Source organism: Miniopterus natalensis, chromosome 4 (genome assembly GCF_054644295.1).
Source record: "Miniopterus natalensis isolate mMinNat1 chromosome 4, mMinNat1.hap1, whole genome shotgun sequence".
NCBI lineage: Eukaryota > Metazoa > Chordata > Mammalia > Chiroptera > Miniopteridae > Miniopterus > Miniopterus natalensis.
This window is the reverse complement of record NC_142084.1, coordinates 28,280,636-28,298,292: the sequence shown is the minus strand read 5'-3', so window position 1 is coordinate 28,298,292 and position 17,657 is coordinate 28,280,636. Positions and strand designations below refer to the sequence as shown.

General features: G+C 38.8%; 1 pseudogene; it reads right to left on the bottom strand.

Moving 5' to 3' along the window:
- Positions 1-3,506: 3,506 nt before the first annotated feature.
- LOC148093240 (serine/threonine-protein kinase MARK2 pseudogene) overlaps positions 3,507-17,657 on the bottom strand; it is a 196,543-nt pseudogene continuing 182,392 nt past the window's right edge.

Genomic DNA, 17,657 nt, shown 5'->3' with positions numbered 1-17,657 from the left:
ACCTGTACCATTTTTATAAGTAAATAATCATCTCCCTACACCCACTGACTCAGGAGGGTAATAGAGCCAAAGCTGTTTCCTCTCACTGACCATTAGTACAAAGCTCAATCTTCTGTTTTTACTCTTTCATAGCAGAAAGGTTAGTGTGCAAAGAGCTGGAAAGTGTGTGTTTCTGGCAAGTAAGAAAAGCAGGGATTTAAATGCACAATTTCCAAAGGGAAGCCTCACTCATCTCATTATAACTGACTGAAATTGTATGAAATTTTATTTAGTAAAGAAGTGTCTTAAATTACTGAATAAGCATGGGGCTAACTAGTACATGTAAATTTTGTAACTAGTAAATTTTGAGTAAATAAAACTTTTAAGTACACAAGGGAAGGTATGATAATCATTCCACTGTTAATTGCTTTTAATAAAACCATATCTCTTTTCCCTCCTTTATGTAAATTCAGATTTACATGTGCACTAACATTTTGAGATTCAAAATTCTTGTATTTCTAAAATTACTAAATTAAAAAACTCACATATTATATGTTTTTTTCTCTGAATTGTGTTATTCAGGTTTATTTTTATTTTTAAATTATCTTTATGTTATGAATTTTCTGGGATCATATTCTAACAGTAAGCATGCATAATCTTTAAAATGAGAAAAAGATTATAAAGAAAGAAACATATACACCTATTTACTTTCCTAAGTTACTTTAAATTAATTTCATATGAATATTTTCCCCCAGGTGTGTGCAGGATGTAGCCAATCGACGTGTCTCTCTTACATCAATTTCTCTCTCTCTCCCTCTCTCTCCCTCTCTCTCTCCCCCCCCCCCCCCCCAATCATTCCCTTCCACTCTAAAAATCAATAGAAAAAATATCCTCAGGTCAGGATTAACAACAAAAAAAGATTTCCAGAATTGGAACTTCACAATTTTGTTCATAATGCTTTACAGACTGTACATCCTAGTAAAATCCCTTACCAACTGAACACTATTGTCCCACCATAGTCATTAATCACATTCCCGTTTACACTCCAATTGTCCTGATTTGGGACAATCCACTATATAATCACCGGGTTGGTTGTTCCCCTGTCCATCATTTTCTGAGCACCTGCTCTGGACTTGGCTCTGTGATAATGACTGGAAATAAAAGGTAAGATAGTTTCCAGTCCCCAAAGAGCTCAGGAATGGACGGTCAGGGCAAGGAGGGGAAGGGAACCACTTGATGACAATACAAAGGGATGAGAGTCACACACAGATCTATGCCATGTGCTGTTGGGATCTCAGGGAAGGAGGAGGTCAGAGGAATCAAAGGAACACCACAGCTTCCTCAGTGAAAAGGGCAGGAAGATCGGCTAATCAGCAATGTCAGAACAAGGGATCAGCTCCACAGAGGCAGGCAGGCCTTTCCCTTTTAAAACAAGGTATTAATTTGCATTCCTACCTGTTCAGGGAACTGGTGTGGTAAGGATTAGAGTGGGGAAAAACACATACAATTTCCAACTCATTTTTTCAGTGGTTATAAGCAAGCCTGCCCTGCCTGGCGAATCTTATATGTAGAGATAAAAATGTGTGCAGAGGAAGGGTATTCTCCACAATGTACTAGTTTTAAAACATAGATAATGTTGCTTCCTTGCTTACAACCCTTCATAGTTTGATCACTGTTCTCAGAATAGAATCCACACTCCTTCCCATGGCCCAAAGCTCTGCCCTTCGTCTGCAGCCACAACACCTGCTGCTCTCACGCTAGCTCACTACGCTTCGGCCACCTTCAAAAAACCCAAGTTCTTTCCCACTTGAGCTCTTTCTTGAGCTTGGGTGTTCCTTCTGCCTGGAGCACTCTTCCTCCAGGGCTTTAAAAGTCTGACTTATATGAAGGGAAAGTCCACCTGAGGAGGACACCGACACAGAGGGAAGTGAGCAAAGCCAAGAGGCCAGCCAGAGGATTTCTGCTGAGGTCATAGAGCACCCGGGGGTTAGCTGCATGAGAATGGAGACCTCTGCCTGCTCCACCCAATGCTGTGCCCTGGTGTCTGGAACTCGCCCACATGCTGGGCAGTGGCCTTTTCCCTGCGGAACCACATTTGTTACTGCTGCAGTTCCCGTAATAAAGCCCAAGTAATACATCACCACACACTTCTCAAACTACAAGATGCACAGCCCAATTCTGTGCAGAGGATGAAAAACAGAGTATCCAATACATCTTTCTGGAACATCAAGTTTATTACAAAATTTGAGAGAACAAAATACTTTAATAAGAACCTCCACAAACATGGGAGCAAAGGAGAGCAGGGGAGGGAGAAGGGCCCAGGAAAAACAGTCCAGTCTCTGCAGTTTCATTCAGGAGGAGGGCCGAGGGGTGGACCCACAGCAAGGGCAGTCTCTCTTCTTGAACCCAGTGGCTTCAGACAGTTCTACAAGCTCAGCAGGTATTTTGGATGAGATGCTTCTGAAGATCATGGAGATGCTGGATACCCTCTTAATGGCAACCTCAAGCAGAGAACTCCTCAGCAGTTTGTACACCTCCATTGTCCCCTGGACCAGGTCCTCTCACCTTGCACACAGCATGTATTTCTGGCACAGCTCTCACCCACAGCTATTTGAGACCTCTGGCCATCCACAATTTTAAAAAATTATACAGGCTTGACTCTTGACCTTTTGAGATGCTTCTTTTTAGCAGAAGGCATGCAGCATATAAATCTTGAGAGAGAACTGAAGACCCTCCTAGTCAGCCCCTGCCAGCCCTGGCTGTGCCCAGAGGAAAAGGCTGGGGTCCCAACACCACTGCTGGTGCAGTTACTGTGGGTGGTAGGGGAGCCCCCAGGGCCACAATGGAGGACTGGGCTGGGGGTGGCTGTCCTTGACTCTGGGCCAGATAGGGGCGTGGTAGTCCTCACCTTCACGCTAGCTGAGGGAATGGGCTTCCTTGCTTCCATGCTTCTTGAAGGAATTACCTCCAAGCTGGCTGGAGGAATGGTATTCCTGGATTTCAGGCTGTTCGGGGGAGTGGGCATCCTGGATTTCAGGGTGCCTGGGGGAGTGGGCATCCTCACCTCCTTGCTGCCTAGGTGTCTGGCAGGGTATTCTGTCTTCCGCCCTGATGTCTGAACACCCAGGGTTGGGGGAAGACTGATGTTGAGGTCAGTACAGTGGCAGGGCCTTACTCTGATCCTGTGGCCCACCATCTTGTTTTTCATACTATCTAGGATTAGATATGTACCCATATTATTATTATACTTTCTTTCTGTTACTGACTCTTGTATCTCCTGCTGCTCAAACCCCAGATTCTTCATTTTTTCAGTAATCTGAGGGTCCAAGTCACCCAGGGGGGGCCCAATGTACGGCCTCAGTTCCTCCACCTGGCCAATGCTAACCCAGGGGTCCTTCCTTATATCTTCCAGGCTTGGTCTTTGGCTGGGATCAAGTGTCATTAATTTTGTTAAAATTTTCTGACAGTCTAGAGACAAAAAGTATGGAACAAGGAAGTGCCCACTCAATATCTGCTTCTTCTCCTCTTCAAATGTGTCCCCACTCAAATGGCGCTTTCCCCATCAGTATCTCATAGAGAACTGCCCCCATGCTCCAGATATCAGCCTTCCGCCCATCACAGAGTTTGTGGTCCAAGATCTCTGGGGCCATATAGGAGACGGTGCCACAGAAGGTGCACAGTTTATCATCTGCAGATTGCCTAACGAGCCCAAAGTCGGCTAACTTAACATTCATGTAACAGTCTACAAGAATGTTCTCGGGCTTGAGGTCCCTGTGGGCGATGCTCCTCTGGTGGCAGTACTGCACTGCTGAGAGCAGCTGCCGGAACATACCTCGGGCTTCCTCCTCCGCCATGGGGCCACAGTTCTCCAAGTAAGCAAGTAAGTCCCCTCCACTCACGTGCTCCATGAACAGATACAGCTTGTTCTCAGTGGTAATCACCTCAAACAACTTTAGGATGTTTGGGTGATTTAACTCCTTGAGACACTGGACTTCTCGAAGTCTAGAGGAGCCTCGCTGCCTCATAACTTTCACAGCCACCTCAGTGCCGGTCAAAGTGTGCCGGGCCAACCTCACCTCGGCAAAGGATCCCTTGCCAGTGGTGTGCAGGAGGCTGTAATACCGATATGGTACTCCTGGTTGGCAGAGAGGGCTGCAAAGTCATCAGACATTGTGACTCAAAAAAAAATAAAGAAGAAAACAAAATAAAAATAACAAAATGAAAAAAAACCCAACAAAATAAAAATAACAAAATAAAAAGAAAATATAAAAGAAGACAAATAAAATTAAAACAGAAAAATTAACAAAATAAAAATAAAGAAGAAACAATGAAAATAAAACAAGAAAATAAGCAAAAGAGTCCAACTCCAACAGGTCACTACCAATCAGCTTCCTGGGCTATAACGGGAAAAAACCTCAGCCCAGCCAGGACCTTTTATAGGAGTGGTTTGTCATCCCATCACAATGGCGCCTTACGAGGACATCATAGCAAGAAATGGACCAATCAGGGCTGGGGTTAAACCACAGTGGTTTTCTCATTGTTTGGTCTCATGTCCTTTTTACTCTGAAAAAAAATATTTAAAAACCTTAAAGAGCTTTTTGTTTATGTGGGATATTAAAGACTGAGATTTACTTTATAAGAAATAAAAAATCTGTAAAATGCCCCAAAACATAAATAAATAAAAATGAAAAGTTTGACTCTTCTCATGCTCCAGGTTCTCAGTTCAAATATCACCTGCTTAGAGAGCGCTTCCTGATCCATCCATTCCTAACCACCTCACCCAGCCCATCACGTTTGTCATCTTCATAGTACTGACCACAGTGTATCTGAGTCTTGTTACTATCTGTCCTTCTCATGAAGGGAGGAGCATGACTATAGTGTTTCTTATGTCTAGCACATTGAGTGGAAACAAAATAAGTGTTTAATAAATATTTGTTCATTGGATTAATAGAAGAGTTTAGGGAAATAAAAGAAAATATGGCCAACTACTTAATCAAATGATTCATAAAAAAATATTTTAAAAATTCATGTTCTGTCCTCACTCAGGTTTGTGGGCAGATAAAATAGGAAAGAGAAGGGCTGAAGTCTAGGTGTTTGGTGAGGCTGAGTAAAGGCTGACTGGTAGGAGCCTTGCTGTAAAGATTAAAGAAGATTCACCCTTCCAGTGGGACTTTCCAAAGGATGCAATGAATTTGGATTTGCAATGAAGCTGCAAGGTATTTATACATTTTATTTTTTAAATTTTTATTATTTTAGAGTTAGAGGGAAAACGGTGGGTAGACAAAGATACACACACATTGATTTGTTGTTCCACTTATTTATGCATTCATTGGTTGACTCCTGTATATGCCCTGACAGGAATTGAAACCACAACTTTGGAAGCTTCTTATTTCACCTTCAATTTTGAATGATATCCTTGCCAGATAGAGTAGTCTTGATTTCAGATCCTTGCTTTTCATTACTTTGACTAATGCATGCCATTCCCTTCTGGTATGTATTATTTCTGTTGAGAAATCAGCTGACAGCCTTATGGGAGCTCCCTTGTAAGTAACTCTCTCTCTCTTGCTGCCCTTAAAATTCTCTTTGTCTTTAATGTTGTCCACTTTAATTATGATGTAACTTACTGTGGTTCTCTTTCTGTTCATTTTGATTGGGACTCTCTGTGCTGCCTGAACTTGTATGACATTTTCCTTCACCAGATTAGGGAAGTTTTCTGTCTATATTTTTTCAAACAAGTTCTCTACCCCTTGCTGACTTTCTTCCTCTGTTACCATCTGTGATACAGACGTTGCTCCATTTCATGTTGTCTTACAGTTGCCTTACATTGTCCTCATGCTTTTTTTTAAAATTTTTTTATTGCTTTTTTAGAGAGAGGAAGGGAGAGGGAGAGAGAGAGAGAAACATCAACGATGAGAGTCATTGATCGGCTGTCTCCTGCACGCTCCCTACTGGGGATGGAGCCTGCAAGCTGGGCATGCGCCTTGACTGGGAATCGAACCATGATCTCCTGGATCATAGGTCAATCCTCACCGCTGAACTGAGCCATGCCGGCTGGCTGTCCTCATGCTTTTTAAGTAATTTTCTTTCTCTTTCTCTAATTGACTTTTTTTACCTTGTCTTCTATTTTGCTGATTGGAGCTTCAGCTTCTTCTAATCTACTTTTGATTCCCTCCAGGGTATTCTTTATTTCAGCTATGTCATTCTTCATTTCCAATTCTTTTTTTGTAAATCCTCACCTGAGGGTATTTTTCTATTGATGTTTAGATAGAGTGGTAGAAAAGGGAGAGGGGGAGAGAGTAAGAGAGAGAAACAACAATGTGAGAGTCATCAATTGGTTGCCTCCTGAATGCACCCCGACATGGGCTGGGGTTGGAACCTGCAACCCAGGTACATGCTCTTGACCAGGAATGGAAACCATGACACTTCAACGTGTGGGCCAATGCTCAAACCACTGAGCCATGCCAGCCAGGGTTTTGATAGGTTCTTATTCGTGGTTTCTATATGTATTTTCATGCTGATGTAGTTTCCACTAAGTTACTTGTAGTTCTCATTAAGTTGTTTGAACACCTTTATAACCATTACTTGAACTGTATACCTGATAAATTGCTTGCCTCCATTTCATTTAGCTCTTTTTCTGCAGATTTGTCCTGTTTTTTTTGGGGGGGGGGGCTGTTTCTTTGTTTCGCCATTTTACCGTTTCTTTGTGTTTGTTTCTGTGTATCCAACAAGATTGCTCTGCCTCCCAGTCTTGGTGTGGTGGCCTTCTTGTAGGACCCAGAAGTGTAGTCTCCTTGATCTCCTGAGCTGGGTGTTCTAGGAATGACCCTTGCGTGGGCTCTCCTGTTGTATCTGGGTGTTGCTTGTTGTTGTCCCATTGGTGAGTCGGCTCAGACCTCAGGCTTGTTGACTGTTAGCCTCAACCCCAACCACATCATGCCAACTGTTATACAGGTGCTGATAGAACAAAATAAGACAAAAACCAGGCAAAACCAAAAACAACAGGGAAAAAAACCACAACAATAATAAAAGCAACAGTCACAACAAAAAGACTAAAAAACAAACAAATAATACATGCGCATAAACACACACACACAGAATACTAGAAGACACAAGACCAAGAGACTTAGAGGAGAAATAAAGCAAACAAACAAAAAATGAGAGTATAAAAACAAAGAAGGAAGAGACCAGAAATAGGGTGAGTATAAAAAATAAAAGATAGAAAAAAATAAATGAAATAATAATAATCTTAAAAAGTAGTAACACTGAATAAAATAAAATATAGAATAGAAAATGAAAAATGGAAAAAGAGCAAAGGAAAGAAGAAAAAAGTTGAATTAAAAGTAAAAATTTTTTAAAGATAAAGAGAATGAGAAAAAAAATAGACTAAAATGAAAGATAGAAATGAGAAAATTTGTGGGGGGGGGGAGAGAAGAAAGAGAAAAATCAAAGCAAACAAAAACAAACAAAAAACACCTTTGGATCTGCTATTTGTGGAGCTCACTGGATTTTGCTCCCATGTTGTTGGATATGGCCCCTTGTGTGGATCCTGGGCCTCCCAGGCAGTTCTCTGATCCAGGCCAACGTGAGCTGCTGTCCCTGCCTGGTCCTGGGGAACCGGCTGAAGTCCTCCAGGGCAGCTCTCCAAGCAGTCTAGAGGTTGGGTCTGTTTTGGGACTCACTCCTTGAATGTACTTGTTCTGAGCTGCTTTCCCTTCCCCCATGGAACTGGGCTCTGTGGGGGTATCCGGTCTGGCCAGGATGGTTTAAACAGATTTGTTAGGGTTGGTGTCTGCAGCTTGTAGGAGGGGCTGGGGATGGGTGCTTCCTTTTCTTTAATGCCTCAGCTTGCCTGGGTTACTAGCACTCCTTGTGTCTAGGTGATGAATATCCTCTAGATAAAACAAATTTCTTCATCTATTTAGTTGCAACCCCAAGGCAGAGAATTTTCCAGTAAGTACAAATTTTCAAGCCAACTATGACTTAAAAGCAGGTCTGGTGCAGTTTAGCCCCTTCTTCCATACAGCAGACAGTGGCTTCAGGTCTGTTCTCCTTCCACTCCCAGCAAACAGCTCAGCTCACACTACTTACACAGAGCTTAAGAGGTTCTTTCATGACTTTAGAGGATGGAAAAAAATATTTCAATTAAAGTAAAACTTCTTGTTGAAAGTTATAATATAGAATGGCATGTGTTTTGTTCTCAGTTCATACCTAAAGTACTTAAATTTCCTATACAGAAAATTAGGAAGTGTCCCTTCACCTTAATGAAAACTTACCAAAGAATATTCCCTTGTAAAATGAGGAAATTACATTCTATAGCTGAAGAGGCAAATGTGGAATTGTCTCTTACAGTGACACATGTTAGGCTGTGTCCATGTTCATAAAAGCTGCTGAATCAAGTCTTTTTTTTTTAATCCTCGCCCGAGGACATTTTTTCCATTGCTTTTCAGAGAGAGGAGAGAAACATTGATATGAGAGAGACACATCGATTGGTTGCCTCCCACATGTGCCCCGACTGGGGCTGGGGATTGAGCCTGCAATAGAAGTACACGCACTTGGCTGGAACAGAACCCAAGATCCTTCAGTCTGTGGCCCGATGTCGTAACCATTGAGCCAAACTTGCTAAGGCTGAATCAAGTCTTTTGAAGTCAGGGTTTGGGTGTGATTAGCCACCACTGTGACCACCACTGCATGCCTAGAGCATACCATATTGCAAGAACACATTTTATAAGTCAGTGGACAAATTACCCATTGAAATCTGCCAAAGTTTAAGCAGTTTTGGTATAGCCTGTGTATCCAGCATGGAGTCCTTACCATCCCTAAATTGAAAAAGAGAAAACACCCTTTAATGCATATAGTTAAAAACCAGAGGAAAAGCTCATACACATAAGGTCCAAGGCTGATATGTGAAGCAGAATTTATTAAAGTGGCATTGACCGTTTTTGTCCCAGTAGATTCCTACACTTTCATATTCCACTGAATCACAGCACCCATAGGGTGCACCTCTTCCTCTTATTTAACCAGTCTGCTTTTCATGAAAGCAGCTTCCAGTCTCTCTACTCTGAAAAAAGAAAAGCTGCACTTAAAAACAAAAGACCTCAAACAGCCAAAAAAAAAATAAAATAAAAATTTGGAAGTCTCACACTTTCTGATTTCAAAATACATTACAAAGTTATATTAATGAAAACAGTGTGGTTCTGGCACAGATAGACATATAAGCCAATAAAATAGAATAGAGATTCCCCAAAAGAAATCATCATAAATATGTCAAATGATCTTCAAAAAGGGTACCAAGACCACTCAATAGGAAGAAGACAGTCTCTTGAACAAATGGTGATGGAAAACCTGGATATCCATGTGCAAAAGAATGAATCTGGATCCTAACATTACACCATATGCAAAAATGTATTCAAAATAGATTAAAAATCTAAACATAAGACCTGAAACTATAAAACTGCTAGAAGAGAACATAGGGGAAAAGCTTCATGACACTGAATTCAAAAAATAAATTTTTGGATATGATACCAAAAGCACAGTCAAGGGAAAAAAACAAAAAGAAAAAAACCCAATAACACTGTAACAGAAGTGAAGAACCTCTGATGGGTTTATTAGTAGTCAGGACATGGGTGAGGAAGAATTCTCTGAGCTATAAGACATATCAATAGAATCCGGGAAAGCAAAGAGAATAAAAGCTAAAAAAAGCTATCCCCCAAGGACTTTGGGACAACTATAAAAGGTGTAACATATATATAATGGGAGTACCAGAAGCAAAAGAAAGGAACAGAATAAATATTTGAAACAATAGTGACAGAATTTCCCCCAAATTAATGTCAGAAACCAACCAAAAGATCCAGAAAGCTCAAGGGACAACAAGCAGAATAAAGTCCAAAAATACCTCACCTCAGCATATCATTTTTGAATTACAGAAAATCAAAGATAAAGAAAAAAATCCTGAAAAAGCCAGAGGAAAAAACACACCTTACCTATAGAGGAACAGAGACAAGTATTACATTACACTTCTCTTCAGAAACCATGTAAGCAAGAAAAGAGTGAAATGAAATATTTAAAGTGTTGAGAGAAAACCATCAAACTAGAATTCTATACTCTATGAAATTATCCTTCAAAATGAAGGAAAAAGAAATACTTTGTTAGGCAAACAAAACCTGAGGGACCTGTCTTATAAGAAATGTTAAGATTTTTAGAAAGAAGGAAAATAAAGGTTAGAAACTTAGATCTATGTAAAGTAAGGAAAAGTGTCAAAGAAGGAATAAGTGAAAGTAAATAACAGTTTTCCTTATTCTTTTTTTTTTAAGTTTTATTATTGTTTAAAATATTACAGATGTCCCTTTTTCTCCCCAATGACCCGTTCCACCCTGTTCCTTCCCCCTCCCCAGTCCCTCTCCCCACCATTGTCCATGTCCTTGGGTTGTGTATGTATGCACATAAATTCTTTGGTTACTCTCTCCCCCTCCACCCACCCGCCCTCCTCCATCCCTCTGACATTCATCAGTCTCATCTATGCTTCCATGTCATTGAATCTATTCTGTTCATCAGTTTATTAAGTTCTTTAGGTTCCACGTATAAGCGAGATCATGTGATATTTGTCTTTTGCTGCCTGGCTTATTTCACTTAGCATAATATTCTCCAGGTCCATCCATACTGTCCCAAAGGGTATGAGATCCTTCTTTACAGCTGCGTAGTATTCCATGGTGTAAATGTCCCACAGCTTTTTTATCCACTCATCTACTGATGGGCACTTGGGCTGTTTCCAGATCTTAGCTATTGTAAACTGTGCTGCTATGAACACAGGGGTGCATATATCCTTTCTGATGAATGTTTCAGGATTCTTAGGACACATTCCTAGGAGTGGAATCACTGGGTCGAACGGCAGCTCCATTTTTAATTTTTTGAGGAACCTCCATACTGTTTTCCATAGTGGTTGCACCAGTCTGCATTCCCACCAGCAGTGTACTAGGGTTCCCCTTTCTCCACACCCTCCCCACACATGTTGTTTGTTGATTTATTGATGGCAGCCATTCTGACAGGTGTGAAGTGATACCTCATTTTGGTTTTAATTTGCATCTCTCTGATGATTAGCGACGTCGAGGATTTTCTCATGTGTCTCTTGGCCACCTGTATGTCCTCTTTGGAGAACTGTCTATTTAAGTCCTTTGCCCATTTCTTAATTCGGTTATTTGTCTTCCTCTTGCTGAGTGCTATGAGTTCTTTGTACACTTTGGAAATTAGCCCCTTATCAGATTCATCCTTGGCAAATATGTTTTCCCAGACCATGGGGTTCCTTTGTATTTTGAGGCTGTTTTCTTTTGCTGTGCAGAAGCTTTTTAGTTTGATATAGTCCCATATGTTTATTTTTTCCTTTCTCTTGCTCTACGAGATGTATTCTTAATTGATGTAACAGGTAACAGTTTAAAATAATACCAAAAAACAATGTATTCAATTATGTATGTTTATGTATGTATCTTATGTGTGTATATATGCTTATGTATACTTATATATGTTAAATTAATGATAGCAGTGATACAAGTAGCAGGAGGGAGGAACTGAGATTATTTTGTTATTTTTAGGGACTCATACTACTCATGAAGTTGTACAGTGTAATTTGAAAGTGGACTTGGATTAGCTGTAAATGTATATTGTAAATTCTAGGGCAATGGCTTTAAAAAGTAAAATAGTATAACTGAGATGTTAAGAAAGGAGAGAAAATGGAATTACATAATGCTCAATTAAAACCACACAAAGCAGAAAAACATCAGAAAACAAAAATAGGAACAAAGAACAAGGGTAAGAAATAGAAAACAGTAAAATATATTGTAGATATTAATCCAACTCTGTTAATAATAATTTGAATATAAATGGTCTAAATGCAGCAATTAAAAAACACAGATTGTCAGAGTAGATCAAAAAAACAAGACCCAACTATATGTTATATACAAGAAACTCACTTTAAATATAAAGACTTATATAGAAAAAGGTAAATGGTTGGAGAAAATACCATGCTAACACTAGTCAAAGGAAAGTGGTAGTAGCTATATCAATTTCAGAAAGAGCAGACTTCAAAGAAAGGAAGGTTATCAGGTATAAAGAAGGGCACTGCATAATGATAAATGGTACAAAGGGGCCAATTCTTCAAGAAGACATAACAGTGCCAAATACTATCATTTGCATACTAGCAAAATTGAATACAACAGCATTTTTAACGGATCATACACCATGACCAAGTGAAATTTATCCCTGTAATGCAATGATGGTTCAATATACAAGTATCAATTAATATAACACACCACTTCAACAGAATAAAGAATAAAAATCACGGTTATCTAAATAGATGTAGGTAGCATATTTGACAAAATTCAACACCCTCTCTTGATAAAAAAAAACTCTTATGAAACTAGGAATAGAAAGAAAATACCTCAACATAATAAAGGCCGTATATAAAAAGACAATAGCTAACATCATACTCAATGGTAAAAACTGAAAGCTTTCCTCTAGAATCAGGAACAAGGCAAAGTTCCCTAATCTCGCCACTGCTATTTAACACAGTAGTGGAAGCCTTAACCTGAGCAATTAAACAAGAAAAAGAAATAAAATCATCCAAATTGGAAAGGAAGAAGGAAATTATCTCAGTTTGCAAATTACATGATTTTATATACAGAAAATCCCTCCCCCCTGAACCCCTCCCTCCTAATTCCAAAGACATTTCTTAAAGAAATGGGAAAAATAATTCTAAAATTTGTATGGCACTACAAAAGACCCCAATAGCCAAATCAATTATGAGATAAAAACATAGCTGGAGGTACCATACTTCCTGATTTGAAAATATATCATGAAGCCATATGTGATAATATGGTTGGATCTTAAGGACACTATTCTTATGAGTTAACAAGCTGTAGGACATGCATAATGTAGAATACTACGAAAATACTACACAGCAACACAAAAACATACATGCAACATGAACACTGATACATGTTCCATGGGCTACTGATACATGTAACAACCTGGATAAATATCCAGAGAAATTATGTCAGGTGAAAAAAATCTCAAAAAGATTACCTACTGTATGATTCCATTTATGTAACATTCTTAAGATGAAAAATTATAGAAATGGAGTACAGATTAGTGGTTGCTTGGGGTGAAGGAGGGGTGGGAAATAAAGCCAGAGGTGCTATAAAAAGACATCAAAATAAAACATAGGTATCAAACTTATGAACCTTGGTCTTAGAGGGAATTTTATAAATTTGATCTCAAAGGCAAGGGAAGCAAAAGCAAAAATAAATGAATAGGGACCATATCAAACTGAAAAGTTCTGCAAAATAAACCCATCAACAAAACAAAAAGGCAACTGACCTAATGGGAGAAGATACTTGCAAACAACACCTCCGATGAGGGGTTAATATCCAAAATAAAGAAAGAATTCATACAGCCCAACAACAACAAAACCCAGCAATTCAATTTAAAAAATGGGCAGAAAACCTGAACAGATGTTTCTCTGAAGAAGACATTCATCAGACATATGAAAAGATGCTCAACTTCACTAGCTATTAGGGAAATGCAAATCAAGACAAGGAGATAGCACCTCACACCTGTTAGAATAGCTATCCTCAACAAGACAAGTAATTGAAGAAAAGGGATTTTTTATTAGAAATTCTGATAAAACTATATTCATGATTGCATTTCAGTCATGTTACTATGTTAATTTTGAATGCTGTCATAATTTCAGGGCATAGATGACTATTTTTTATTTATTTTGATTTTAGAAAAAACGTTTCACTCAATGAATGGAATTTGATGAAAAGGCTTTGAGAAATAATTGTCTAAGTTAGATTTTTATACGTAATCATAAGCCAACCTTTTACATTTTAATGTTACACACAACTCAGACAATTGTGGTACTAATTAAAATAGTGCAATATCCTTGAAACAAATTATAATCAGGGAAATATTCTAAATGAAGTAGAAAGAATGATTACCTGGTATCCTTGAGGACTAATCCTATTAGAATAAGGGCATAATTTAAAAGGCTACATTTCTAATAAGAGTAGTAAAAGAATTATTCCACTTCCTCTTTTCCTGTGCAAAAATAAATATTTCATGACTTTCAGATTATCAGAAACTCAATCTCATCCTATATCCTGTCTTCTGGGGCCATTGCCAGTGAATCTCAGGAGCTGTAGATGGAAAGGATTGGTAATGAAAGCCAGGTATGAGCTGCAGCTATCTGCAGTGTATTCAACCTTCCTTCCAGCTAGAAGACACCAGTAGAGAAACAAGAGGCTGTTTTCTTGATAAGTCCTTGATAATTATTTGGCTGAACAAATTTTTAGATTAATGACTCTCAGACAAAGACATGATCTTGTTTGTCATCTGTTCCACTGTTTATTTGATTCATGAATCTCTCTAAGTCATACTCAAATATTATCTTTCATCTTCTAAACACATTCGAGTGGAAAAGCCATTTCCTCTGACACAATCCATTCCAATCCTATATATATGTTAGAAACTCGTTCACTGTATAAGCTGCAATTTGACTTCTTGAAATTTCAAACATTGCGCTTAGTTTTGCCTTAAATAGGTGAGAAAAACTGAAAAACTTACATACTGGACTACTGAGAAACTTCATATTGAGTTACAAAGAAAGCTTCAATTTAGATCCTTTTGTTCCATTAATAAACTACAATATCAGAAAAGTAATACAGATACTGTTATTGTAGTTCATTAAGATATTTGACAGTTACTTATTATTATGATGTGAAAATATGGGCTGGGGGTAAAATTAATTCATAATATCTGATTGAAGAAAAGGTTCCCAAAAAATATTTATTAATGTATTTCTGTTAACTTGGAGTTTCACTGCAAAAGATTCTTTCCTTGGTCCTGTCCCATTCAACATTTTTACCAATAATTTGCATTAGAATAAAGAAAGGACAGATTTATTGATATGCAGGATGTGGAAAAGAGGAGCCTTTACTTGTAATAACTAATGGAGTCAGAATCCAAACAACTGTGGTACATTAGATGCATGGGCTAAATCTAATCACACAATATTTTAATGAGAATAAAAATAAACTCTTTTGAAAGAAATAATGGATGTCTATAACTTAGAAGCATGATATGAAAAAATATCTAAGAGTTTTACTTGACTGAAAGCATATATTTAATGAAGGAATTAGCAAACTAAAACCCATTGTCTGTTTTTGTAAATCAAGTTTTACTGAAACACAGCCATGCTCATTTATTTACGTATTGTCTATGGCTGCTTTCATGCTACAACAGAACTGAGTATTGCAACAGAAATTTATGGACCTCAAAGCCTCAAATATTGACTCTCTGGCCATGTATTAAAAAAATCTGTTGACCCCTAATCTTAGTTTTATCCTTATTAACAATTTCAGTTCTGGGTTCTACATTTGCTAGGGAAATTAACAATTACCCAGAGAGAGTGATGGGGAAGGTAAAGGGTCGGCAGAGAAGCCATATTAAAAGACGAACACCTAAATAAACAGGGAATAATTACCCCAGAGAAGATTCATGGAAAACAAGAAGGCTATATACTTCTGGTTTCAAATATATGAAAGAAAATTATGTAGAAGAGTTATCTGCTATCTGTTAGTTGGGTTGCAAAGCCTAAATGTACTATCTGGCTCTTTACAGAAACTGTTTGCTAGTCTCTGGTTTAGAAGAGTATTGTGTATAGAGCTCAGGTCTAACAGTGGGAGGCTCCATTAGTCTCTCTTCACAGGTGATTACAGGGTACAGACAGAAAGACAGGTCCCCAAGGCCCTCTCTAACTTACTGTGTGTGGCCTTCCACCTTCAATGCTATAACTGTGTTCTGACCATGGTCAAGGGTTGCTGGAATCTCTGCTGCCCACTCAGGCTGCCCGGAGTTCTTACTGCCCTTGATAAAAACTAAACCTGCAGGCAGCATGTGGCAGTTTTTCTATTTATTTGAGAGAAAATGCAGATTTTGCTATCTTTCATTTTTTAACTGTTGTGTTTTCCTATGTTTTGGGGTAGGTAGACATGAAGAAAATTGCTTCTGTTAATTTCCTTCAGCAAGTGACAGGATTTAGATTAAACAGACAAGAACTTTTGCTCTTCACTGAGATGCAAAGTTCCAACCTCTTTCCCCTCATGGATTATTCATGCATCACAATGTGAATGGAGTTCCTGGGAGTGTTATGATGTTTATTCTCACATAGGTCTGATTCTGAGTGAGAGCACTAATCTAGAAATCAGAAGGATTTTGTCTTTAAGTGCTCATAGTAATGACTGCATTTGTCCCTTTGAATTCTGATAAACTGGGTTTTTGCTGGGAAATTCTTATCACAATGGCCTGACTCTAGCTTGCGCCCTGCTTGTAGCTTTGATTTATGGTGTACTTCTTGTTCTTTGCCACCTCTTTTTCAAACTACAGCTTGGAAAGAAAATGTTTTCAACAATGACAAATCCAGAAGGTGATTTCTGAGAGCTTCGAATGCGGGCTTTAATCCTTCTTCCAGGTTAGCCACCCACTTGGGTGCTGAATAACACGGGCTTTTCAGACACATTAGGATTCTGAACAGATTTCACCCAGACACCCTCATGCTCTCTGCTGTTCTGAGAGTGGCATTTCGTCTCTGGGTAGAATCTCCTCACATTACATTTAGAGAAGTGATTTATTTCTAAGCTATAGCTTCCCAAAGCTATGATCACATGACTCAACAAACACTAATTTCCCAATGTCCAGCAGTTTATGGAGAAGGAAAGCAAATCTCATTTATTTTATCATTTTGACTCTTCATCAGTTTTTACTGGTAAAGATGAAGAAAATAGGCATCGAGGTAGCAAGAAAAGAAATTGTAAAGAGAAAATAGAGTGCAGGGCAGAGTTTTGTGATATTTTGTTTTCAATTTAGCCATGGGGCAGTTAAAGAAAGCCAAGAAGGGTGGAAAGAGGTTAACCAAAGGACGTATATGTGCATAGCCCTTGCACACAAACCATGGACAGGTGAAGGCTTGGGGTGGGGTGGGAGGTGCGGAGAGGGGGGCAAATGGGGGAAATGGGAGACAGCTATAGTACTCTCAACAATAAAATAAATTTTAAAATCACCAGGGCATTAGGACAGTGGGGTGAGGATTTAGGCAGCAGATTCTTTAAGGCTCTGCCATACTATGCCTGTGCTGAACTGAAGTATAAACTGGGGAAGATTTCTATGACAAACAGTAATTCACCTTAAGTTAGCAAGCCCCCAAACCCAAGTGAGATAGGAAGGAAAAAGCTGTTGCTTAAAACTTTTTTATCCTGTGAAAATGTCAGGAAATGAGACCTAAATTCTGGGTTCCCTCAGCACTTCACCATACGTCAGGGATTTTTGTCTTATGTGCAGAGGATATAATCACAGAAAAGAGTAATGCCATTCTGAGCAGACTATAGCTAATGTTTTATAGCTACAATAGCAAAAATAATTTGATTATTATCTGTTGATCTCTATCAGTCATTAATTAATATACCCACCCATTCAACAACTAGGGAGTGTTTACTTTGTGCCAGGTATGGAGCCACACACTAGAGATAGAAATTTGAACAAAATGTTCCATCTGGCCCTTATCTTCAATAAGTTTAAAGTCTTTTTCTATGACGCTGTGGAATCAATCAGAAGACCAAAATGACAGTCAAAAT